This window comes from Sminthopsis crassicaudata, chromosome 2 (assembly GCF_048593235.1).
Source record: "Sminthopsis crassicaudata isolate SCR6 chromosome 2, ASM4859323v1, whole genome shotgun sequence".
Lineage (NCBI taxonomy): Eukaryota > Metazoa > Chordata > Mammalia > Dasyuromorphia > Dasyuridae > Sminthopsis > Sminthopsis crassicaudata.
Window position 1 is genome coordinate 424,465,002 of NC_133618.1, and position 27,541 is coordinate 424,492,542.

The 27,541-nt window shown below is 35.2% G+C and overlaps 1 long non-coding RNA gene across 4 annotated transcripts in view; it reads left to right on the plus strand.

The window, feature by feature from the left end:
- LOC141557002 (uncharacterized) overlaps window positions 1–27,541 on the plus strand; it is a 177,609-nt gene that overhangs the window by 102,017 nt on the left and 48,051 nt on the right. For 3 of the 4 annotated variants that reach the window (XR_012486680.1, XR_012486681.1, XR_012486682.1), the window contains exons 3-4: window positions 4,234–4,414; window positions 17,231–17,388. This is a non-coding gene — a long non-coding RNA (uncharacterized LOC141557002). The remainder of the gene's footprint in view (window positions 1–4,233; window positions 4,415–17,230; window positions 17,389–27,541) is intronic. The other variant, XR_012486683.1, reaches the window with a different exon arrangement.

The following is a 27,541-nucleotide window of genomic DNA, read 5'->3' on the forward strand; positions in this document are numbered from 1 at the left end:
AGTCAGGGCTAGGATAATTTTTGGTTAGTTTCATCACCAACATGGACCAGATTAGATAGAAGGGAACAGTCACTGAGTTTTTGTTTTTTTTTTAAGTTAATTATTTATTAAATTTTTACTTTATGGAACAAAACAAATATTTCCATAACAATATAATTTTTAAAAATGTTTATACAAGAAAGTTATCATGTAAATTTCTTTTTTTCTTCCCTCTCCCTTCCCCTCCCTAGACACAAATAGGTATATATGTATGTGTTTATATATACATGTACATATATATATATATACACATTATATATGTATGTGTGTGAAATTGTTCTATATATATTTCTATTTATCAGTTCTTTCTCTTCTCCTTTCCTCCATATCGCACATTATTTAGATGTCTTCCCTCACTATTTTCTTTTTCATTTTTGTCTTATATACAGAAGTGGCCTTTCTCTTAGCCAAAGCCAATCCCTTCTAATCCCATCCGTCCATTCCTAACCCCCAATACCATTTCTGTTCTCTTTCCCCCTTGGATGTTTTGTTCTCCTAGACTCAGCATGTCCAAAACAGTTGTTTTTTTTCTTTTGTCTCTAAACTTTGGCTAATTTTGGATTTTCCTATTATGGTCTAAAGCACTAACATCTTCCCCATTACTTAGGCTAGCAACCTCCATGTCAACCTCAACTTCTTGCACTTAATCCACATATGCAATTTGTTGCCAAATACTTTTCTTTCTATCTTTGTATTTCCTCTTATATATATATACATATATATATATATGTATATATTCTTCACCATTCATGCAACTGCTCTCATCAGCTCTGACCTCGACTGTTGTAATATGGCCTTGATCTCCCAGCTTGAAGACTTTTTCTATTCTAATATCTACTCTGTTTGACTGCCAAAATGATTTTTAAAAATTCCCTTCAACTTCCTCCTCTGCATCCCCTCCATAAACTCAAGTGACTATTACTTCCAGGATTAAATATAAGGTCCTGTTTGGCATTTAAAGCTTTTGATAGTCTGGTCTCTTCCTACCTGTCTTTCTATTTTTATACTTTACTCCTCTTCATATACTATAATCCAATCAATCAAACCAATCAATTTATTAAGCTCCTACTATGTTCTAGGAACTGTGTTGAGCACTGGGTGTACCAAAAAAGGGAAAAGACAGTTCTTATCCTCATGGAACTTATAGTCCAGGACACAGGTCCATTTATTATTCCTCGTATATACGAACATAGCAGTGTCTCATCCCTGGGCCTTCACAGTGACTGGTACCCAATGCCTTGAATGCCTTCCATCATCACCTCTGCCTTCTCTGGCTTCCTTCAAAACTTAGATCAAATCCTACCTTTTACAGCAGACCTTTCCCCATCCTCCAGTCACTAAAGTCTTCCCCGCTGAGGTTATCTTGCATTTCCTCCGTATATCTCCTTCATGTATTTATTTATATGTTTTTTTCACTGTTAAGACTGTGAGTACCTTAAGGATAGGAACCTGGTTTTGCCTTTCTTTATAATCCCAGTGCTTGTGTCTGGCACATAGCAAACTCTCAATAAATATTAATTCACTGACCAATAAAGCAATAAAATATTTCTTTTTTTCAAAGGAGGAAATTTAACCTTCATTATTCTTACAGTCTGAAGCACAACAGAGAAAGAATAATGGATGGAAGAGTAAAGAAGGCTTTTTTTTTTTTTCCTGTTGTTTATTTTATTTTGAAGACCAACCTTGAGAGCAGCAGTTCTGAACCTAGGGTCCCACAAAAGGTCTCTGTAGATAGATTTTAGAGGGTTAATAAACTTGGACTGGGGAAAATGTGACTTTATTTTCACAAACCCCTGATTGAAATTGAGCATTTTTAAAAATTAAGAATAAAAAAAAATCTTTCTAATAAAGAGTACACATGAAGTTGTAATGCACAAAAACATTAAGACTCTCAAATTTAGAGAGGGGATAAAATTTAGTGAGAACATCTGGGCTCTGCCACCTGAGTTTCATTGATCCACTCTTTTTGGCTCAAGATCTTGAATCCAGATGTGCTCTAATTTTGCTCATTTGGGGGTCAGAATCCTTTAGTTCCACTCTCTCCTCATGCCTCTCTTTCTTACCTTCTTCACCATAGCTTCACTCTCCTCCTGGCTTTCACTAATGCTCTCTGCCCACTTCCCCAAAATGCTAAGGTTGCTATACTACTTTCCTTCTCCTAGAAAGGTTTCTGTCACTGTACGGAGGGCTCTCCTCTCTGTGGAGTGTGTCTGATTTTACTGGCTCCATATGCCCTGAGAATTCCCAAAGGTTTTCTCATAGCCATTTACTGAACCTTGGGGCTGAGGAGATTCCCAGCTTGAGGACAGTTTTTAGTTAAAGTGATATTAGTTAGAACCAGTTGAGTTGGGAACAATGTGAAAAGGGCTTGTATTTCCTTTTCATGGGTTGCCAATATTTTTAAAAATTACTCTTCCTCTTAATCTTTTTCAGACAGTATGTTCCATTAGAAGACTCTTCATTTTAATGTCTTCCTTGAGTGGGTCTAGGAGAGGGGGATTACTTTGTCCTCTTCTCCTTTCTACTCCATAGTCTCTCTACTTCCCACCACCACAATCCAGTCCCCTTCCTAAATATCTAAAATAGAGATAGACATAGAACAAGAATTTATTAATGTTTACTTTATGCCCATGCTGAGGTTACAAAAAAGGATCTCTGCCCTCAAGGAACTTATCTTCTAATTAAAGAGACATCACACAAAAAATTACACATAGAAGATTTAAGATTCAAGATAAAAAAATCTGAGAGGGAAGGTAGAGGATTAAGTTGTTTCTCTAGTCTCTTCTCCCTCCATTCACATGCCCTGCTACTCACACACACTCAAGTTAAGGACAGACTCATATGAAAAGTTTCTTGGAGTAGAAGATCCAGTCTCTCTTTGCTCTTTTCTGTAGTCCATTAGTTTGTTTTTGAATTATTCTGAGATAGTTTCTTCCTTTAGACATTCTTCTCCTCAAATTTATGTCCTGAATTTAAAGGTCATTTCTTGAAGGTTGAGGAAAGAATGGAAGAGGGAGATAGGACAGAGGTCTCTATTCATATCCATCTCTCCCTGAAAGTTCTTTGTAACTTTAAAGTGTTATTATTACTCCTGTCTCAACTCAAAAGATTTCTACATGCAGAATCATCTAAAGCCCAAATAGAATAAAAAGTCTCAAAGAAAAAGTCTACAGAGTCTAAAGAAATTGAAGATTTAAGAGACTGAAAAGACTGGAGCTCTCCCTTCTTCCATTTTTCCATTTTTTTCACCAGTCCTCCTCAGTGAAAAGGAGAGAATCTTAAATCAATGGGCTTTGGACTCAGGTTACATACCATTCCTAGAAAAAAAAAATTACCAATTTGGGAACTTGACATTTAAATTAAAGCCTTCCAACTAAATCTTTTTGAAATGACTCAGGTAACAGTGTCCTTTGGAGCCACAAAGCCCTTGGATTCCTGTCTCCTTTCAAACCCTGAACAATTACTCCCTTTTCACATGGCTGAACTTTCCTCCTCAAGGTCTTGCTCTTGATGAATCTCTGATAAGAGATACTATTCTTCAGGGCAGGGGGCAATGAAGCAGAGGGGAAGAGAAGGGAATAATGAAAAATAGGACAATAGCAAGGCTTTCCTGATTTAGCCCTTGAAAACCAAAATGTTCAGTTCACACAGGTTACTCCTATAAACATCTAGAGGGGGCACTGGACACTAGAGATTCATAATATGGAGACTCACTTCTTCATTTGAGATTAGCTTTGAAATGGGACTAGTTAGAATCACAAAAAAAAAAAAAAAAACCTTCTGCTTCTTCATCCTATTTTATCACTTTGGGTAATTTGTAATATTTATAACATTTGCATATTTTGTACTTGATTTGGGGAGAAGAGGGAGTCATCATTTAAAATGTTTTAAGTGAGAGAAGATTATTTTAGAGTTGGGTTCCTGCAGTAGCTTTATTTTCTGTTTATTTTTGAAAAGCTATATGAACTTTCTTATAATTTTAATTTATAATTTTGTAATATAAATTATTATATTATATTATTATTTAAATTATAATTAAATTTTATAATATAATAATATTAATTTTATTTGATCTGACATTATGACCTTCTGGTTCAGAGGTCAATTTGAATCTACTCTGGGTGGGGGTGGGTAGGACACAGTTGTTTTTTTTGCTCTTGTTCTTCCTCTTTCATCAAATTACATTCTTGGCAGGTGCTGATTTGGACAGAGATTCCTATTACTTCCTGGTCACTGAAGGCACTGTTGGGCTCTTGTGGACTGGAAAGGGAGAATAGAAGTAAACATTGAATGATAAATTACCTGGGCTGTTCCATTGTTCCAGTATTTCAAGTGGCACATTTTCTCCTATATTTGTCACCTACTGAGTGATTAGGTGAGTGATTCATTCACTTTGAGTCTGTTTTCTTCATTTGTGAAATTAGGGATTGTATAGATATTTGAATATACCTCTATATGTATGTGGGTTTCTCCCATCTCTTGGGGGGCCAGATCTTTGAGGGCAGAAATTGTATTATTTTGTTTTTTATATATCCTGGGCACCCAGTTCAGTGTCTGATATATAGAACATACTTAATGAATGTTTATTTGATTAGATGGTATCTACATTTCTCTTAGCTCAATGATCATCCAAATGCAGCTCTTTTGGGGAGCCTTTTTAATATTTCATTATAATGTAAATTATAATATAAAAGGAGAAAAAGGAAAGCTTCAACTTCTTTCTCCCCATCCCCAAAACCCAAATCTAAGAAACTTATAACTTAAAGATTATATCTCTCCCTATCCCATTCATTAGGTTAATTTTATCAATCCAGGAATTAGAAGAGTCCCAAATGTTTTGTTTCCACCTTATCCCCTTCCTAGTTCAACTACACCAGAAGAGTAAACCCTGGCCCCTGACCCCAGAGAAGTAGCTTGAGTTTCCTTGAAGAGGATCAAGTCCCTTCGTGGTGGGGATTCTTTGAGACACCAAATCTTGTACCTTCATGCTTTGGGGGTCTGTGAATAGCTAGTTAGTCTGGTGAAGGTCATATGGTGGAACAGGACTGAGAGTAGTTGCTGGGTGTTGCCATTTCTTTGTTGAACATAGCAAATGGACATTTAAAAAAATTTTAAAATAGGAATTATTTCAAAATAATAACCTTTTATATGTGCTTGTTAGTTGATTTGTCTAGATTGATGCTAGGCCTCTCTATATAAAGAAGCTCTCTATTTGCTGGTGTGCATATCCTTTATTCCCTAAAATTTTTAGGGAACAACTAAATATTGGAGATGTTTTCCCCCTAGCAGGTGACATTTTCTATCCTACTTTGACCATCTCTTACATGATAAAAGATTTTAAGACTATGTTTCTACAGTCAATGTCCAATTCACTCTCTCTCCATCTCCAAGGCAATAATAAGTTTATTGGACTGATTTCTTTGAAGAAGGGCAATACAATCTTATTGATGCAATCCACTGCACTGTATCAAAAGTCAAAATCACTTCCCTTACATTGCCATTTTCTTGGGCCCAGCCCTTCAGTCCCCAAGGTCAGAAAGGATAAGATAGGAATGAGATGCCTTCCTGCTGTCAACCTGAAACCCCCCTATAAAAAACAAAATATTAAAAAAAAATTAAACCCTTTTCAACAGAACTTTTACTGAAATGACCTAAATAATTTTGCTCTTCTTTGTTGTTGTTGGTTTCAGCCATCCTTCCTGGCTTTCCTCCCATTCTTTCCCTCCCACTGTATTCAATACTTCATGGGTCTACTGTTCCCACCATGAATCTGAAATTTCCTCATCTTCTTGGTTTTGCACCAGATTGAAGACTTTGGTTTCCATGAGACTTGCCTGGTTTAGCTGGCTCAGGAGACACAGGAAATGCCCTTCTCACAAGACTACTCTCTTGCATGTCTGAGCTCTCTAGAAGATGGGATCCATTAGTAGTTAAATGAGTAATCAATGCAAATCATAAAAGAGAATATGGATCCTGTTCTTTTTTAAGAAAAGAGGGAGAAATCCTCAAATTTACATATTTAATTATTGTTTTTAGAATTATAAAATTCAAAATTGTATCCATGGATAACTTTAAAAAAATCATTGTTATTCCATGAAATAACACACCCTTGCACTCTTCCTTGTAGCAAATGTAATCAGCAAATGTAATTCAGTCAAGACAGGCTGAGCTGTCAATTATCCCCTGAAACAGATGACTTGCTTGAGCATCTGACTTTTTTCCTTACCCTTCTTTCATGTGGGAAGAGCTTTCCTAACAATTCACTTTATGGGTGTGGTTTTTTTCTTTTCAAAGAATTCACTCCTTTCCTTTCAAGGAGATATGACTATCTTTCTATATTCTATCATGCAAAATAAATAAAATAAAATTGCAGCTTTCAGGGTGATGAAAAAGTACTATACTTGTCCCTCTTGCCTGGAATGCTTATCAACTCATGGTCTTTCTGTGGCTTCAGAGTCTTTGCCAGGTTTGTACAGTATAATACCATTCCCTTCCACTCCTAACCTTGCCATAACAGCCTTGAGCACCAGTATCTTTCATGAGATGGGATCTGTGGCAACTTCTGGCCAACTGAACAGAGAAAGACAGGCTGCCTTGCTACCTCACACCTACTCCAGCAAAAAGCCTGAAATTTATACCAGACCAAATAAGAAGAAATCAAAAACTTCTACCAAAAATGACAGTAAATTATTTTTTTTCCACACCAGAAATGCACAAAAACCCAGCCAGCAGCCCACAGTTAATAGGGCAGGGGATTGCCAGGAAAGCCAGCAGCAGAGCAGACAAACAAGCCCACTGATTGCCTCATAAAAGTACCAGAAACAACATGTATAATCTGCAGGGTTTTCTGTATAGAGATAGCCAAAAGGTGATTGTAAATTTAATTTAGGGACTATTGGAGGCAAAAGCATGCTACTTAGCAATACTTAGATTGGAACAACTTAGGTGTTTGGGGCTCTGAGATTCCTAACATTCTATCTTGAGTTACCTTAGAGGAGCATGAAACTCCAGCTCTCCAAATTTCAATGATTCAGCATGGGGAGATATCTAACCCTGAAATTCAGAGGTTAGGGCAAGAACCCAGGAGACCCAAAACATGACCAAGTATGGAAGGCGACACCACTCAAAAGGTGCAAGAGGAGGTGATAGTTCTGACACAAAGATTGAGTTCAGGAATTAAAGTTGGATAAATGAGTAAGCCATTGAAAACCTTGAGCAATATAAAAATATTTATCCTCCCAAAGGAGAGAACAACTCCGTAATAATTGCAAGAAACAGAAAAAGTGGATTTTCCACAAGTCATAAATGAATATTTAGAAGAAATTCAGCGAGAGAATAAAAAAATCAAATGAAAAGAGTAAAGAATTGGAAAGAGAAAAAATAGCTCATAAGAAAAAATGGTAAATCTTACCCAATAAATGGAATCGTTGGAAACTAGACAAAACAGAAATATATGACTCCATGAAGCAGAAAGAAATCAAAACCAAAAGTTTGAAAAATTAGAAGAAAATTTAAGACACCCAATATCAAAAACAATTGATCTAGAAAACAAGTGAAAGAAATAATTTAAGACTAAATTGAATCCATTTATTCTTCAATAATTATGATTAAAGAAAGTCAAGAAATCAAATTAAAAATTGCCTAGATCTACTGCAACCACAGGGCAGAGTAAAGGGGAAGATTTAAGAAGAAAATTAATTTGGTTTTAGACATAATTGACTTTAAAATGTCTATGGGACATCTACTTCAAAATGTCCAAGGACAGTTGGAGATCCAAAACTGGAAGTCAGCACAGAAATTAGGACTGGATAAGTAGATTTGAGAATCATCAGTATAGAGATAATAACTAAATCTATAAGAGCTAATGCTCACTAAGTGAAATAACATAGAAGGAAATGAGAAAGGCACATAGTACAGAGCCTCAGAGGGACACAACCATTGGAAGCGTGACCTAGATGAAGATTCAGCTAAGGAAACCCAGAAGGAGCAACTTCCAAGAAGGAAATAGGAGTGAGAAAGTAATGTCATGAAAACCTTGAGGAAGAGAACATACAGGAGATGAGAATATTAGAGACTGCGGAAAAGGTCAAGAAAGATGAAAACTTACAAAAGACCATTAAATCTGGTCATTGAGATCATATGGTTTAGAGGGAGCAATTTCAGTTGAGTAATGAAGTTGGAAGCCAGACTGAAGAGAGTTAAGAAGAGAGAAGAAAGAAAGTGGAAGCATGGTTTGTAGATGGCTTCTCAAGGAGTTTAGTCATGAAAGTATGGATATATGATGAACTGATCAAATGAGGATTTTTTTCAAGATGAGGATGACATGAGCATGTTTGTAGGCAATAGGGAAGATGTCAGTAGATAGAGAAAGATTAGTGAGAGGGTGGATAGAGGGGATAATTTACTGGGAGAGATAGGATGGAATTGGGTATGTAGAAGTGTTTTTCTTGTCAAGGAGAATTGCCACTTCTTCAAAGAAGATGGTTGAAGGTGGAATTATAAGGCCTTTGAATGATATCAGATGAGTAGGAGGGGCAAATTTTATGGAATATGAAGCAAGATTATCAACTTACAGAAGGGGAACAATGGGATGTTTGAGGAATGATTAAAATTTTTGGAAAAACTGCTATGGTGTGTAGGATAACATATTGATCCAATAATGGCTCGATTGAGATTATATATACAAATTTATAGTGGGCTCAATCAACATGGTTTCACCATTTTCTCTAGCTTCATTCAACAGCATATGAATAGAAACAAAAGTTTCTATGAGTACATGGATTAAGAGTAATCCAAAGCTGAGATTTGAGAGGATAAAATCTTTGAAAGGAGAAGGACAAGGCACTTGATAGAAAAGCACAGGATAGAGTTGAATTTATTCCCCAAGGTTCAAAATAAGGAAGGGATAAGAATGTACCCAGTGCAAGGGTGATGGACTGAGAAATGAGGGAGTGGAGAGATTGAAGGTCATATTGAGAATGAAGAACAGAGTAGGGGATGCAAGGCAGAGGGAGAGGGGAATGGCAACGCATGATTATTAGATAAAGAAATTTCAGAGTTCATGAATGTGAAAGTGGGACACTTGTGGATGATAATAAGATCAAGTATGACCATCTCTGTGTAGTTGAAGTGGATAAAGAAATAGACCTTGAGAAATGAGTAAATTGAAGAATTAGGAAGTTAGGGTGAAATGTCAATATAGAGAAAAGTTGATTTTTTTAGTGGAATAGAGAATTTCAAGCTTTCTAATGAAAATAGTATAGTTGAGTTAGAAATTTGAAATGAAAACACAAACATCAAGAAAAACCTTAAAGACCACAATTGGAAGGGGGTACTTTGATGCTACTATTCTAATAGGGAGAAAAGCAGTAAGGGTCCCTTCAGACCCTTATTGCCTTCAAAGAGTCCTGAAGGAGTTAACAGAGGGTGGAGGGGGGGGGATAGATTGGTTGTGTTCCAAAGTTTTGGAGGGAAAGAGAAAGAATAAATGGAATAAGTAGTGCAGAAAGGAGAAAAAACGGGGTGAAACTTGCTATTTTATATTAATAGAATGTGTGAAAAGAAAAGTGTAAGTGGGAAATGGGCATGAGATGAATCTTATTCTTATCTAAAACGGGAAGAGGGACTGTTATCAAGTGGTATCAAATAGAGATTTACAATTTTATATGCAATTTTATTTCTCTATGTACATAGAAATCCTGGTATATGCATTTAATTTGAAAATGAAATTTCAAAAACAGATGACATCCACTTGCTTCTTTCTCCTCCTGCTGCCCATGAAACCTTTCAATTTTTGTTTTTCCCATTTAAAGAACTGTGGTCATTGGGCATGTATGCTATTTTCCTGGTTCTGCTTATTTCATATATTTTTCCATACCTCACTATATTCTTTATAGTCATCATTTTTCATGACTCAGTAATATATAACAGATAGCTACACAAAGTGAATGGAGTATAAGACTTGAAGAAGAACTGAGTTCAGATTCTACCTCAGATAATCCATTAACCAATCAAAAAACATTTATTAAGCACTTACTATGTGTTAAGTACTGAGAATACAAAAAAAGATAGAAAAGACAGTTCCTTCCTTCAAGGATCTTACATACAATGGGGGAGACAACATTCGAATAACTACATACAAACAAGCTATGTATGGGATAAATAGGAAATAATTAACAGAGGGAAAGCACTGGAACTAAGAACGATTGGGAAAGACTTTTTGTAAAAGCCACAAAAGTGGCTTTCTTGTGCCCCAGGTTTCCTCATCTCTTTAAAAGGGGGATACTAATAGAACCTTCCTCACAGAATTATTGTGAGTTTCAAATAAGATAATGTTTGTAAAGTGTTTTGCAAACTTTAAACTGTTATATAAATGTTAACTATTATTATTATTATTCCTTTATATTCATGCACCACAATTTGTTTAGCTAATCCCCAGTTGATAGTCTTCTATTTTGTTTCCAATTCTCTGCTACTGCAAAATGTGCTGTTACAAATATTTTTCTTTCTTTTTTCTTTCCCTGAGGTACATTCCTGGCAGTGAGATCTCTGTCTGTGCTATGGATATTTAATAAATGCTTGCTGAATATGACAAAGCCAGGAATATCCAATTCTGACTGTCTCTCCACAACAGATTCCATTTTTATATTATCCAGAAATCTCACAATTTGGGTCTCTGATCTTAATATAGATTCTGTTTTTCTGAATTAATGGTGACTGACTTTTCACTTTGAGATTTGAATAGTGGGGAACCCTCTCCACGCTCACTCCAAATATTAATGCAATCAATTTAATTCATAGACTCATAGAACTGGATCTGGAAGTGATTCCAGAGCCTCTTAATCCAACTCCTTCATTTTACAAGTGAGAAAACAGAAGCCTAGGAAAATTATGTGACCTTATCCTAGGTCATACAAACTAGTAAGTGTCAGAGATGAGATTTGAATCCAGGTCCTCTCATTTCAGAGTCAGTGTCTGTATCCCATATTTTCCATCCCATCTAAATCTAATGCTTAGGAATGTGGAAAATGAAATTCCTTTGGAGTTACAAAAAAACCTGCTTGAGTTAACCATTTTGATTTTGCTGCTATTGTAGTTTCAAATTCAATATATATTATCTCCCAATGTGTTTCTCATCCTACTCAACACATATCCTCTCTCCCTCCCCCACCTTCCTGCCCCATACATCCCTGTCCACAGGAGAGGTTTGGTTTTTTTTAACCATCTTTCCCTCAGCTATAATATTTTCTCCCTTAAGGATACATTTAACATATGCCTTTTGTCAAGTAATAGGAGGACTGAAAAGTATTGACTCCTTCAGATCCCCTTTTCTTCAGCCTCTAGCTCTTACGGAGTCCAGTTTTGGTCCAATCTTTATGCAAGTCAAAAGATCATAGATTTAGAACTAGAAGCAACCTCAGAGATCACAGGGTTCACAACCTTATTTTATATAAGGGGAAATAGAAGTCTAGAGAGGTTAAAATAACTGTGTCTTATGTCACAAGTATCTGATTATAAGTACACTTATAAGTATCTCCACCATGAGGATTTGATTCCTGTTGGCTTGGGCCTGAAGTGATCCAGTTCACATTCCAAGGACTCGGAAGGGACAAAAAAGGGATTAGAATGGAATCAAAGGAAAATTCACTCTCAAATTGCCCTGCTCTTGATATAGTCTGTGTCAAGCACACAGGTACTTTGATTTTTTCTTTTTTTTTTTTTTAAATTATTTATTTCAAGTAGAAAAACAAATAAAATAGAACCCCCCCAAAAAAACACGGTTATGTTCACAGCATAAGATAAGATTCAAAATATGAGACAATAAATAATATTATTATTCAGAGCTGTCCATCTTTGCTTCCATATAGGTCTTCTTTTGTTCTTTTTACTTTATTCTTTTTTTTTCACCTTTCCTTTTCTGTTACATCCTCTAGAAGGCTACAATTAAGTGCAGACATATTTATACATACATACACACATATTTATACATACACACACACACAGAAATATAGAAAGAGATCTATAATCATACACATATATACACATGTACATTCATGTAGCACATAGGTACTTCAATTTATCCATATGCCAGAAGGGAAGTGGAGTCCTTTCTCAAGTTAGAAAATATTCCCTGTGCTTGTGTTCAGGTGGAATCAACTTGGAATTCAACTTGTAATATGAGTGTGTGTTTAAGGAATGGGGGTAGGGCAAGACTCAGGCTGGGTTCCATTGTATAAAGAAAGAAACTTGCTCTACTTTAATGGAGAACTTTCATATTATTTGGTAGAAAAGACTTTACTCAGAACTGTTCTGGAGGGGGTTCTGTAGAGCACCCACATTTCATATCCCCAGAACCATAAAATGTTAGAGATAATTTATATACTGTGTAAAGTCTAAATTAAATAAATTAGTATTATTAGAATCTGAAGAATACTTGGAGCCCATTTAATACAGTGCTCTCCTTTTGGTGCATTAGTGTCCCTCCTAGACTCTCATCCCCCAAGTCTTTCTCTGTTTTGCTTGCTAATATCTGTACAAAGGTCCATTTCACAGCTTTGTGCCTTTGCTCAAGCTGTTCCCATGCTTGCAGTGGGAGTCTGCCTTCTTTCACCCTCCTAGGACCCCTGGCCCTCCTCATAGGTCAGCCTGTAGCCTCATTTCTCCAGTTATTAGTCTTCCCCTTTCTACTCCCCCAAGTAGTGAATAATATCTGCGGCATTTATTCTGTATTTATTTGTCTGAGAATGTGTTGTTCCCAACTCCAATTCTCCCACGTGGAAGGGAAACTCCTTGAGGGTAGGGACTGTTTTGTATACTCAGAACTTAACATATGTCTAAACAGTAGTTGGGGCTTAATAAATGCTTGTTGAATGAAAGAATTTTCTAGATGAGAAAACTGAATTCCAGAGAGGATAAGTAGCTTCAGGGTCATAGAGCTGATCTTCTGTAGATCCAAAGATTTCTTAGGGTTCGGATAGTAGCTGTTGAGTGGGAAAATTCTCAGGTAATTTGATTTACAACCTTTAGGAAGAATGGTTTTACTTAAAGGGTATAATTTAACTTCTATATCACATATGGGAGCACTAGGTGACTTTGGCACTACTTTCAGGAGGCCTATTTAAGGTTTAAAACCAGGCATTCCACTCAATACAGGCCACTTGAGGGAAAAATATTTTTACTTCATTTTTTGTTAAGAAAAGAGAAAGCAGGAAAACAAATCTTGGAAACAAAGTGATTTTTTTCCCCATGAAGACTGTTTATTTTCTTAAAATTAGAGAGACAGGAGCCTTAGAATTTTACTTTGTCAGATATACCTTGATGCTCTTCTACCCTCATCCCCACCCCCCTCAAATCAAATTAAATTAAATAAATGGGATCAGGGAAATCTCTTACAAACTGATGGTTTTACCTCACCTTGCTTTTTAAATTTAGGTATCAAGTCTACCTTGAGAGAAAATTGTAGGAAAGTTAGAGGTAGGGGTCTCTGGGAATAAGAAATGACAAAAAAGGGAGAACAAAATTGTAGGAAAATCAGAGCTAGAGGTCTCTGGGAATAAGAAATGACAAAGAAAGGACTAAAAAAATACCAGGAAGGAAAAAGAGGGAAGAAGGAACTTGCAGCTTCTGCTTCAAGGCTAAATTCACTGAACAAATGTTCAAAGCTGGGATGTGGGAAGGTTGGGAGTCCTTTACTAGAACCTTGACTTTCTCAGATTCTCTGTGAAAATAAGTCAAAGCTCATAGATTTAGAGCTGGAAGAGACTTCAGAGATCAGTCCACTAAACCTCCTTTTGCACTTGCTGCAAGATAGTTAACTCCAGGTTGGGCTCCTGACACACCTGAGAGCTAGAGTGTTATCCTCCTGCTCCCCACTTCTCTCAGACTTTAGACGCAGAACATTTGTAGACTAAAAATAAAAACTGGAATTCGGACTAACCTGCTACAAGTGCTTGGTTTCAGGGTGAAGGGGAGGACCACAGTGTCTCAGTCTAGTCTAATGGCCAAACGTCCACTTTGCTAAGTCTATGACTAACCTGTCCTGACTAACCAAAACTGGGAGTTAATCCAAAATAGGGATAGAAGAAAATCACAAATTTAAAGCAAAATCCAGAGTCTTTGTTAAGGTTCTCTGTGGACTTGAAAAATGCAAAACCTTCAGATTGTGGTGTGTGTGTATGTGTGTGTGTGTGTGTGTGTGTGTGTATGTGTGTGTGTATGTGTGTGTGTATGTGTGTACTTTTAAGGAGTTTATATTCTTTAAAATTTTTTTCAGTAGAATTTTATTTTTCCAATTATATGTAAAGATAATTTTCAACATTCATTTTTGTAAGATTTTTGGGTTGCAAGTTTTTTTTTTCTTTCTTTCTTCCTTACCTCTCCTCTCCCCAAGAGAGCAAGTAATCCAATTATTTTAGACTATTTCCATGCTAGTTAAGTGGTAAAAGAAAAATCAGAACAAAAGGAAAAAACCATGAGAAAAAAGGAAAAAACCCAAACAATAAAAGAGAAGTGCAAATAATATGCTTTAATCCACATTCAGTCTCCAAACTTCTCTCTTTGGATGCAGATGGCATTTTCTGTCCCAAGTATTAGAATTGTCTTGGAACAGCTCTGAATTCAGGAGGACCGGAGTTCAAATCTGGTCTCAGACACTTAAAGTTTCCTAGCTGTGTGATCCTGGGCAAGTCACTTAACCCCAGCCTCAGGGGGGAAGAAAAAAAAAAAAAAGAATTGCCTTGGATCACTATATTGCTGAGAAGAGCTAAGTCTATCATAAATGAACGTGACATAATCTTGCTGTTAGTATGTGCAATATTCTCTTGGTTCTGATTACTTCACATCAGTTCTGATCACATGAACATCAGTTCATGTAAGTCCTTCCAGGCTTTTCTGAAATCAGCCCAGAGCCTTCAGTTTTAATTCTACTTTAATCATCTCTGCTCTTAAGAGGAATCTCTGCTCACTAAGATTTTGTACTTATTTTGATAAGAGTTCCTACTCCTATTACTTTCTTATAATTTTTGTTATATAACATGTAAATTCTTTCTATTTTCATGTATTTATTTTGTATCCTGTTATGATAATGAACCTATTGTCTCAATTTCTTCATTGATTCTCTGGTGTTTTTTAAGCAACTCATCACGACTGAACATATAGCTAAATTTGTTTCTGTCACTGTTTGTGCCTTTAGTTTCTTTTTTTTTTTTAATATTATCACTAGTATTTTTCAAACTATGTCATTAATAGCATTTTATTCTTACATATATTGGAGAGGCTCTTAGTATTCGCACATTGAAAATAAAAATTTTTTATTTTAGATACTTTTTATAATATTAAAATGGTCTTTCTACATCTAAGCATATTGGTAGCATTTGATAATAAGTATAATTGAGTATCAATCAATCAATAAGTATACTAACATTCACTAATGCTTTATTTTGGCAAAAACTTTTTTGCATTTGTTGCTATAAACATGGGGTGTTTATTATTTTGTTTTTAATATGATTGTGTTACCTGTTTTACTTAATGCTGAATTATTTTTGTTTCTGTGGTACAAATCCAATTTGGTCACAACCAATAAATTTTGAGTTACATTGCTGCAGCATATTTTCTAGAATTTTACTTTAAAATTTTGTATCAGTAATAATTAGCAATATTGATTTATATTTCCATATCTTTGTTTTATTCCTCCCTTGTTTAGGCTTTAGGATCATATTAGTCTCATAAAAACTTTACTAAAGTGTTTTCTTTCTGAATTTTTGGAAATAATTTACCTAGCACAAGTTTTAATTGTTCTATAAACTTTTGATAGAATTGACCTGTAACATTATCTGTATTATAGGCTTTTTTTTCTCCTTTAAGTAGTTTCCTTATGACTAATTAGATTTTATTTTTTGAGGAATATTTAGAATCTCTATTATATCCTCTGTTAATTTGGTTATTTTATATTTTTGTGGGTTATCCTTAATTTTCTTTAAACTTTTTTTTCTTCTAGCATATAATTGTGTATAGTAGTTTCTAATTTTTAAAAAATTTACTTTGTTATGATATTACCCACTTCATTCTTCATTTTGGTAATTTAATTTTTCTTTCTTGCCTTTTTTAAAAAAATATTTTAACTTAAAGTTTATCAAACTTTTTTAAGAATCAGCTTTTAGTATGATCATTTATAGATTCTCCTCTCCTTACACATTTTATCTGTTCTCTGCTAATTGTCAACATTTCTTATTTTGTGTTTGTTAATTTGTTGATTCTTGAATCTTTAAAATTTCCCATTTAAGTTCATGAAATCTCTCTTTTTCTACATTGCTAATGCATAGTTTTAGCCAACTATGTGGTGCAGTAGATGGAATACTGGGCTTGGAGGCAAGAAGATACGAGTTCAAATCCATTCTCATGTATTTATTAGTTGTGTGATCCTGGGCAAGTCATTTAATTCCTATTTGCTCCAGTTCCTCATCTGTAACATGAGAACACACTGAAGAAGGAAATGGCAAACTACTCTAGTATCTTTGTCAAGAAAATCCCAATGGGGTCATGTAGAACCAAACACACCTGAATAAAAACAACAAAAATGTGGTCATAGAGTTTTATTTTTCCTCTGAGGATGCTTTAATTGCATCCCCAACATTTTGTTGGTATTTTTATTAATTTCATTCACATAGGTTTTTTAAATTATTTCTATAATTGTTTATTTTATAGTCAGTATCTATATAATTGGCATTCCACTTAATAGACAGCTAAATGGAGTGCTAGATTTGGAGTCAGGAAGCCCTCAGTTCAAATTCTGCCTCAGATAAATTAGTTATGTGACTTTGGACAAATCATTCAATCTCTTTCAGCTCTGATATTATTATCCATAAAAAGGAGATAATAATAGCATCTATTTTACAGGTTTGCTGAAAGAGTCAAATAAGACAACATCTTTGCAAACCTTAAAGTACTATATAAATGTTAGTATTTTACAAACATTCACTCTTCTCCCCATCCCCTCCCCTAGATGGCAAGTAATTCAATATATGTTAAACATGGTAAAAATATATGTTAAGTCCAATATATGCATACATAGTCATACAATTATTTTGCTGCACAAGAAAAATCAAATCAAAAAGGAAAAAAAAGAAAAAGAAAATAAAATGCAAGCAAACAACAACAAAAAGAGTGAGAATGCTATGTTGTGATCCACCCTTAGTTCCCACAGCTCTCTTTATCATAAGAACATTGGAACTGGTCTGAATCGTTTCATTGTTGAGAAGAGCCACGTCCATCAGAACTGATCATCGTATCATCTTGCTGTTGCTGTGTACTATGATCTCCTGGTCCTGCTCATTTCACTCAGCATCAGTTCATGTAAGTCTCTCCAGGCCTTTCTGAAGTTATCCTGTTGGTCGTTTCTTACAGAATAATAATATTCCATAACATTCAGCCATTCTCCAATTGATGGACATCCACTCAGTTTCCAGTTTCTGGCCACTACAAAAAGGGCTGCCACAAACATTTTTGCACATACAGGTCCCTTTCCCTCCTTTAAGATCTTTTTGGGATATAAGCCCAGTAGTAACACTGCTGGGTCATAGCGCAGAAAGCTGTAAATAAAGTTGTAATACCCCCTAGGCAAAGTATGATAGTAAAAGCTGTTTGGTTAGATGTTATGACAGGGCTGAAGTGGATTAAGAGGAAGATGCTGCTACCACTATTGTGCTGGAGTGAAGTAGGGCTGACACTAGCTTCTATCTTAATCCTTCTAATCATCCCTTTTCTCCATACAGCCAACCAACAAAGCATAATATTCCGACCAGTCTCCCAAACATTATTCTGAATCCTTACCTCCAACCTTATCACACTCACCTGAATCGGCGGCCAACCAGTAGAACAACCGTTCATCATTATCGGCCAACTAGCCTCCCTACTCTATTTCTTACTTATCCTTGTCCTCATGCCTCTAGCAGGCCTATTTGAGAACTATATACTAAAACCTAAATGAGGAGTCCAAGTAATTTAACTAAAATACTGGCCTTGTAAGTCAGCAATGAAGGTACACCCCTTCCTAGGACACATCAGGAAGAAGACACCATCAACACCCAAAGCTGATATTCTGTTTAAACTACTTCTTGCGCACGTGAAAACCCTTTTGATAAAGTTACAATTTTTAATTTATATACTATCCCAGTATTAAATTTTTTTTGTAAAAAACAAAAACTTATTACATTATATCCATGTTACAAGACATACTTATACCTAGGACATCCATATATAATCCCCTATCATATAAGCATGTAAATTATATATTATGTAATAATAAATATTTATGTATATAGAGCACACATTTATTTACCACTAGCATAGTGCTGGATCAAAGCAGTTTGATAGCCCTTTGAGCATAGATCCAAATTGATCTCCAGAATGGCTGGATTTGTTCACAACTCCACCAACAATGTATTAGTGTTCCAATTTTCGCACATCCCCTCCAGTATTCATCATTGTCCTTTCTTGCTGTCTTAGCCAATCTGAGAGGTGTGTAGTGGTACCTCAGAGTTGTCTTACTTTGCATTTCTCTGATCAACAGTGATTTAGAGCACGTGGTACCCTTTTCTAAGAAATATTAATTTATTTTATCTTCCTTCTTGTTTCTATTCCTTTCTGGTAGATTCTAAATTCTACTCTTCTCTTCTATTCTATCATTTGTTCTTTATTCCCCATTTGTCTCTCACAAAAGGTTTATAAAGCTTCTCAGGTAACAAAATTTAGTTCTCTTTTCCATCCCATATCTATGTGACTTTTAGATACCCCGTTTTCTGTTTTCTCATATCCCTTTAAAATTTTTTTACCTTTTTTTTTTTTTTTTTTTTTAGTGAATGAACAGACCTAAGCTCTGTCTGGCTTCTTCTGCAACATTCCTTTGAGACTATGAACTTCTTTCTTCATTCACCACTATTTATTATCCGTATGACTTTTTGTGTGTGTGTGTTTCCCTGTCCCTTTGCTTATGGCTACTTTAAAGAAAACTCTCCCTAACTCCTCTCCCACTTTTTCCTCATCCTTTTCCCTCAACACCAATCCAGTCTCATTTCAACACTCCCCACTCTTCCATTGTGTGACTTCTGAAATTTCTGTTCCCTAGAACAAAATTCCTTTCATCCTGAACCTCCTTTTCTCAATCCTTCCATCTAATAGCTTTTACTGAGACCTGGCACCCCTCTGAATGCCCACTTTTTTTCCAGTACTGGACACACTTTCTCTCACTTCTTCCTCACAAAACTTTGGTTTTGGAAAAGGAGTAGTAATATTCTTTGCTTCCTATGGCCATTTCTAGACTTTCCCTTTACCTTCTTCAATCAAGAATCTTTCCTTTTTTGAAGTCCACTTAATCAAAAATGTCCATCTTTTTAATTATAGTTGCTATAGTACAGTAAACCTCATGTCATTCTTCCTCATTTCTTAAGGAATTCATGGCCAGGGTCATTCCTTCTCTCTTCGCACCTCTGGCACTTTTAGTAGAGGACTCTAATCTCTATTTAGATACTCCTTCACTTTCCCTGATTTGCCAATTCCTCTGCCTCCTTAAATTCCATGATCTCTTCCTTTACTCTCTCTGAGCCACACAGAGGGATAGTCACACACCAGATGCTCAGCATTTGCCATAAAATGTTCAACTTTCCTAATGAGAAACTCTGATAATTCTCCTATCTGACCTAAATATCCCATTATTCCATTTCTCTCTATGCCTCACCCTTCCTAAACCTATTTTTGCTCTTACTAAGATGTTTAATCCCTTAGTACTTTTTCACATTATTACTCCTACTCTGATTTCACTTTCACCTTCCATTTTTAATCCAAAAGTTAGCCATTTCAATTCTACAGCATCCTTTGCTCTTGAGTCTCCTGCTTTCTTATCCCATTGCCACTTTTCTCTTACCAAACTTCAGCCCTCGAATATTCCTGCCACCTGTGCCTGCCACGTTCACTCAAGACCCACTGAATTCAGCAGGAGGAAGTGTCATAAACTAGCTTACTAGTTTACTAGTTACATATTAATTTTATACAACCTCAATTGGGTCCTTATCATTCTCTAACTGATTCCCTTTCTCACTTCCCACAGAAGCTTTTCCAAACTTCTTTCTTCCGTGTCTTCCACACTCACTTCCTATAGCAGAGGATCTTACCTCTTTATTATTGATAAAAATGAATATTTCAAATGAACTCCTTTTCTTCTCTTCCATTTTCTTCATCTCAAAACCCCTTGATATATCATTTTTTTCTTCCTTTATCCTGGAATCTAAAAAAGAAGTGATCCTTGTCTTTGCTAAAACTAATTTCTTTTCTTGTACACTTGATATTACCCCTCACATCTTCTCCAATAAATTGTGCCAACAGCTATACATAATCTTCCCCAGGTCTTCAACCTTTCCCTGAATTAATTTCTCCTACTTACAAATACATTGCTTTTGCCCTTGTTTTTGAAAACTTTAACTTGACCTAAATTTTTTTTTTCCTCCCTCTTCTTTCATTTTCTTCTAAAAGTTCTTCAGTTTGGCTTCTCTCCAAAGTTACTAATAATTTTAAATTGTCAGATCTAATATTCTTTTCTCAGCTTTCATCCTTCTCGACCTATTTGCTTCATGGCATTGTTAACCACTTTCTCCTCCTGGATACTCTCTCCCCTCCGGATTTTTGTGACATTGCTCTCTGCTCATTCTCCTCCTGCCTGCCTGATTGATCTTTCTCTGATTCCTTTGCAGGCTTCCTCATCCATATCATGGGTTAAACTCTGGGTGTTGCCAATTATTTTACCTTAAGCTCTCTTCTCTTCTCTCTCTATACTCTTATTCTTGGTAACCCCATTTCCTTTCTTAGGTTTATCTCAATCCTTTTAAAAGCTATTCCAAACTTTCTTTTCCCTCCTCAAGCCTTTCGCAATTCTTCCTTCCCACCTTAGTTAGGACACTGTTTATTACTGTGCTGATAAATTTGAGACTATTCCACATTAAGTATCATCTCTATGCAGATCACCCTCTTTTCTGTGTTTCTACGTCCAGTCTCTTTACTGAGCTTCAATCCCATATTACCAAATACCAACTGTATATTTCAAACTAGATGTCCTGGAAACATCTAAAGCTCAATATGTTTAAAATGGAACTTGTTATCCTCTAAACCCTCTCTGTCTCAAGCTCCCCTGTCTGTGTTGAGGATACCTCCATCCTTCTGGTCTCACTTTCTCCTCCAGAGCCATCTGGGTCCAGTAATAAGATATAGATCAGAATGACTGGGGATGGTCCAGTATTCAATAAGGACCTTGACCTTTTTAAGCTAAGATCTTTAACAGGTCTCAGTTTGATTGTGGCAACCATCCATTCAGTGATCAAAGATAACTAAGAAAGAAATGAGAGAAACAGTGGTCTTTTTTACCTAGTTAAAAAAAATCAGTGTGAGAGGGGAAGGTTTTCTGGTCAGGGTTTCTGTCCAAACTAGAAATAATTGCTATTTGCATTCACTCTGAGCCAATCAGAGTTCAAATAATGACCACCTAGGACTTGGCCTGGGACCTATTGTTGGCCAACCAGTGAGAGGACAGAATGATTTGGGGTTAAGGAATGGATCTTGAGAAAGAAATTTAGTTTATAAGTCCCAAGAAACTTTGCAGGATTTCAGTGATTAATTTCTTCTTTTAAAATGAAACTCATTTTTCAACCCTCCTCATCCAGTCCCTTTCTCCATTGCTTTTATTCTTGTATAATTGCTTTTAAACAAAGAATAGGAAAATTACCTTCCCTTCTCTATTTACATCCAACCTTGGTACATTTCTAGCTCTATCTTTCATCTTCCTTTTTTACTGCTCAAACAAATTACCACTGGGTTATTCTACCCACACAAGATATTAATTCACTTGTAGTAGGTATAGAATTTAATCCATGGAGTATTAATTTAGCTTTACCTTAATTCTTTGATCCCATTAAGTCTTTAGCTTATCTCCTTTCTGGTCCATTGACGATCCTGTTTTGCAATTTTGTTTTTATCCTTCATTACATTTTCTTTTCTTTCTTTCTTTCTTTCTTTTTTTTTTTTTTTAAAGCACATAAATACAAAAGAATATTTCATTAATTAATTGTTCAATCCTTCTTCACTCCCTTTCTGGCTCTTCTTTTTATGTTGTCTTCATTTTCATGGGGATGTAAACTCAGAGCAGCAACTGTCTTGATTTTTCATTTTAATTTCAATAGCACTTATCATAGTGTCTAGTATACTGTAACTACTTAATAAATAAATCATCATCATCATCTTCATCATCACCACCATCATCAATATCAATCACTACAACCATTATTCCTGCCATTAAAATGTTCTACTTACACATTTTTGGTTTTTCTAGAAATGAGCCTCTTTTTTTTTTTTTTTTAAAATGATTTGGTTAAATTTTGTGGGTTATGTTATTTTGGGTTGCCAGAAAAACTCCTTTCCTTTTTAAAAATAACTTATTACATTTTGTTCTTATGATTACAGAATAATACTATAATATTTAAATTGCTGTTCCTTCAAATATAAAAGCCTGTCTTCTGACTATTTGAAAAAAACTTGTTTGGTATTGAAATTGTGAAATATCTTGAAGTTTCATCTGTGAGGTTTTTCCTGTGATTGTGACCTATGGATTTTATCAATTAAAATTAATTTTCTTTATTCAAAAGTTCTGGGTTATTTTGTTGAAATTTCTTTGAAGCGTGGTATCAAAGTTTTTGAACTTGTTATGTTTCAATTTATCATGAAGCCTATGATCTTTAAGTTAGTTTTATATGACTTATTTTTAATGTCAGTTGCTTTAACTTATCTGAATTTATGTATTCTTTTAAGTTTATTGCCTTTTTCTTCTCTTTTGTTAATTTTTTTCCACTTTTGTACTTTTGAATTCTAAACCTTTTGTTTTTTGGGGCCCCCTACTTTTTTTTTGATGAAATTTTCCACCTTGTATTAAGTTTTATTGTTTGTCTTTAATTCTGTACCAAGAGCTCTGATTTTCAATTTAATTTCCATTCTAATATCTTCTTTTTGATAATTTAATTTCTCTTTTGAACCATTTAGGAATTTCTTGCTATTTTTCCATGATCTCTAAGGAATTTACAAAATTCTCTTTAAAAAAAAAATCCATGATTTTGAGTTTGTTTTCTTTTATTACATAAAACTTCAATAAATTTTAGCCTGCATTTGAATTTTTACTCATTTCTCCATCTTTATGCATTTTTTGTTGCTTTATCTGATTGGGGGTTAGGATTACACTCTAGCTTTCTTGGATTTTTTTTGCTTTTCAGTTATTTTCAGTCATTATGTCTGGCTTTACTCCTACTTTTAGCTACTTCCCCTTATACTGCTTCTGAGATTTCTCAGCTTCAATTAAGTTGCAATGATTAAGTTGATCATCTATGGAAAAAGGACTGACTCTAAATGGGTTTCTCTTTTCTCTCAGCTATGAAACTCTTTATGATTTCCATACTAGTTGGCTTTGCACTGATATTTTTAATAGCTCAATCAGTTGCATTCCTCTCCCCTTAACCCCCATCATTAGTTTATGTCAGTATCTTCTACTTTTTGTGAAGTAAGCAGTTCCCACTATCTTGTTACAATTGGTCAATCCTGAAACACAAGCCTATGAAGTTGCTTTTGTAGCAGTGGTATAGAGGTATGGGTTTATACTATTCTGAGTAAGCAGGATTATCAATTCTTCACTATCTCTTGGTTGCCTCCATTTTTGCCTAGGTATTACACTTCATTCCTGGTTATTCCTTTGGTCTTTCCCTTAGACTTGATTCTCATTCCAATTATTATCTTGGCTTTTTTTCCCCTGAAAGAATTTTCTTTTTTCCCTTTATTAGCTGAGGGAAAACAATGGGAAGGAAAGATTCTAAAGCCCTGCTTACTGATGCCAGCCAGTTTGTCACAGCCTGCCTCTCTTTCTCTCTCTCCTTCTCTCCCCCCTCTCTCTGTCTCTGTCTCTGTCTCTCTCTGTGTCTCTCTATGTCTCTCTCTCTCTGTCTCTGTCTCTCTCTTTCTGTCTCTGTCTCTGTCTCTGTCTCTCTCTGTTTCTCTGTCTCTTTCTGTCTCTCTCTCTGTCTCTGTCTCTGTCTCTCTCTCTCTTTCTGTCTCTCTGTCTCTCTGTCTCTCTTTCTCTCTCTCTTCAGTGTCATAGTAATTTATCTTTTTCCACATTTAATAATACACACGAGTAACTTCAAATCCTTATCAATATAAATTGACTGTGACATTGGATAATTTAGTTTTATATTGAAAAATAAAGTCAAATGCATGTCATAAAATTTTATCATTTTATAATTAATATATCCACTTTTCCTTTAAGTTCCTCCATCTTTACATAACCAAAATTATAAGTCTTAGAAATCACCAAAATATGGTATCAATTCATTAATGGTCATTAAAAAATTTTTATAAGTGTAGGTAGTCTTTACTACTAAATCTCACATGAGATTTTGCACCTCTCTGATCCTTATTGCCCATTATTGGATATTATACTTATCTATTTGTTTTATTTTCTTATTTGATTGCAAACTCCATGAAGGCAAGGAGAAATAAGGAGAAAGCACTATCCTGAAAACCTACAAAGAAGAGAGTATCAAGGAGAAGAGCAAGAATATGGTAGTGTCAAGGGCTTCTGAGAAGTCAAGAAGAATGAGGACTGAGAAAAAAAAATTGGACATGGTATTTAGGACATGATCAGCAACTTTGTTGAGAGCAGTTTTTGCTTGAATAGTGAGGATGGAAGTCACACTGTAGGGAATTAAGAAGAGAGTGAGACTACAAGTTGAGGTACCTATTTTAGAGACCTCAAAGTGTTTAGTAACAAAAAGACAGAAGACAACAGTTATAGAAAGATAAAATGATAAGACTTTTAAAGATGGGGGAGGCAGTCATGTTTACAGCAGTAGGGAGAGATTGAAGGCATGTAAAAAATGTCAGGAAAGAGAGGTGAAGAAAGAGTTCTTGGCAAATGGCCTTAATTTTTTTTTCAGTGAAATATGAATCAAGTTTTTCAGCTAAGGGAATGAAGATGGGGGGAACAATGGGACTTTTGAATAAGGATGAAAATGTTTGGAAGAGCCTCTATAGAGAGTGAGATGATGAGTTGATAAGGGAGGTGCAGAAAGATTACCTAGGAGCTGTGAGTGTCTAGTTAAGTTGTATCACATAAATTTATAGTAGATTGTCAATATGTTACAAGATTTTTTCCAATTTCATTCAGCAACATATATGTAGAATACATAGCTCATCCTCTGCTCAAAAGCAGAGTGCGGGCAATGATTGAAGGCTAAATCTGGGTAGTACACAATCATCAAAAGAAAGAGCCTTTAATTTTATAAAGAGAAAACAACAGTGGAGAGTTAAATTGGCTTACCAAGGGGCCAAGATGGAGGCAGTAGGGAGGGGGACAATTAACTAGTGCAAAGGTGATGGCCTGGGGAAGATCTGAGGACTTGAGAGATTTATGGTCATGGTATGTACAAAGAATAACATTTGGTTTTGGAAGGCACAGGGAGAAGTGGAAAGATAAATGAATAATTTTCAAGTTCTTGAGCAGAAAGGTGGTGCATATGGGGGTAATGACAAGATTAAAAGGGTCATCTTTGTGTTTAGCTGATGTGGGGTGGAAGAATAAGTAAGGAAAGTTTGTAGGTTGAGACTGAAGGATTATGGTGTTTGAAGAAGGTTCAACATGTAAGTCAAAGTTCCCTAGTACAAAGACACAAGTTTTCAGAATTCATGCTTATAATAATCATAAATGTATCATCTTATTCTTAGTGCATTTGTTCTAGATTCCTTTTAATCTGAATGCCTCCTTTCTGTTGATTATTTTTAATTTATCCTATATTCATTTTGTTTGTATTTAGTTGTTTACATGTTGTCTCTTTCATTAGAGTGCAAATGCTTTGAGCAAGGACTGTCTTTTGATTTTCTTTGTATTCCCAGCAACCAGCATAGTGCCCAGCACAGACTAAGCTCTTAATAAATGTTTAGTGTCACTGCCTATTTCAGTCCAAAATTGTTGACTCATTTGTCTAGAAAGATCTTGATCTAAGGTCCTTTCTCTGTTTTGGGAAGTTATTTTTATTTATTTATTTTAAAGAATCAATTTTCTTCTTATAGCTTTAGCTCCCACCCATAGAATAAACCACTGTTGTAAAGTCGATTTCTCTCCAAGGTGCTCACCTCTCATTTTTTTCCTCTGCTATATTTTCACAAATGCATCTACATATCAGCAATGCTATAATTAATCATGTTTATTATACTTCAGCAAAAACATATAGAAGTAAGAAACTCAGAAAAAAAGAGATACTAATAATAAGATAGAAGCTTTGTCTTGAGTCCTCTTGATATATCTCTATATTATTTCCCTTGAGAATTTCCCATAGATTCAGTCATCATTTTTATGTGAATAACTTGAAAACTATATATCCAACCCTAATCTTTCTCCTGAGCTCTATTCTCATATCCCCAGTTGCCTGCTGGACATTTTGTGTCTAAAACTGAACTCCTTCTTTCACTATTTCTCATATTCTCAAATTTACACTTCCACCCTTGTTTATTTCTATTGAGGTTACATGTAAGCCAGGTCCCTCACCTCCTAGTCATCTTTCTTCTCTTTCCCTTTCTTCTTAATCTAGTTTGTAAATGAATGAAAACCATTTAAGTGCTATATACCAAGGCTGGGTATAAAAATACAAAAATGAGAAAATCTTTTCTAATCTGTTGCTAAGTCTTGTTCATTGGATGTCTGTAATATCTGCTGCATCCATGCCCTTCACTGCACTCATGTAGCCATCACTCTTGTGAAGTCCTTATCACCTTTTGCCTTAACTATTATTTATCTTAATATTATATTAGATATAACATATAATGGTATATTTAATTAAATTAAAATAACTTTCTATTTGGTCTTAGTTTTGCTTCTTCTCTAATGCATTCTCCATAGGCCTGTCAAAAATAATCTTTTCTAATGCAAAGGTCTTATCACGTTACTCACCTCTTCAAAATTAATCAGTGACTTCTTGCTGTTTCTGGGATAAAATACAAACTTCCTCAACCTAGCATAGAAATTCACTTTAAACTACATTTCCAATCTTATTTTATATTTTCTTCCACTCTGCATTCTACATATTCTAGCTAAACCTGAACTCCTTCCCCAAACTTTGTGCATGGACAAAAGCTAACCCCTATACCTAGACTGCTTCTCCTATCTTATCTCTATGGCTCCCTCCCCTTCTCCTTCAGAATTCTTATTTTCTTTTAAGACTCAGTTCAAGGCTCTTCCACCACTCCCTTAGTTATTAGTCTTCTGTTCCTTTCTCAGCTAACTATACATTTACTTATCTTTGTACAACATTTTCTTCAGTAGAATATCAGCTCCTGGAGGACAGACACTATTTCATTTTATATTTATACTTCAATGTTTCACTACATTAGGTGTTTCACTATATTAGATACTTAACAAAAGGTTTATTGAATT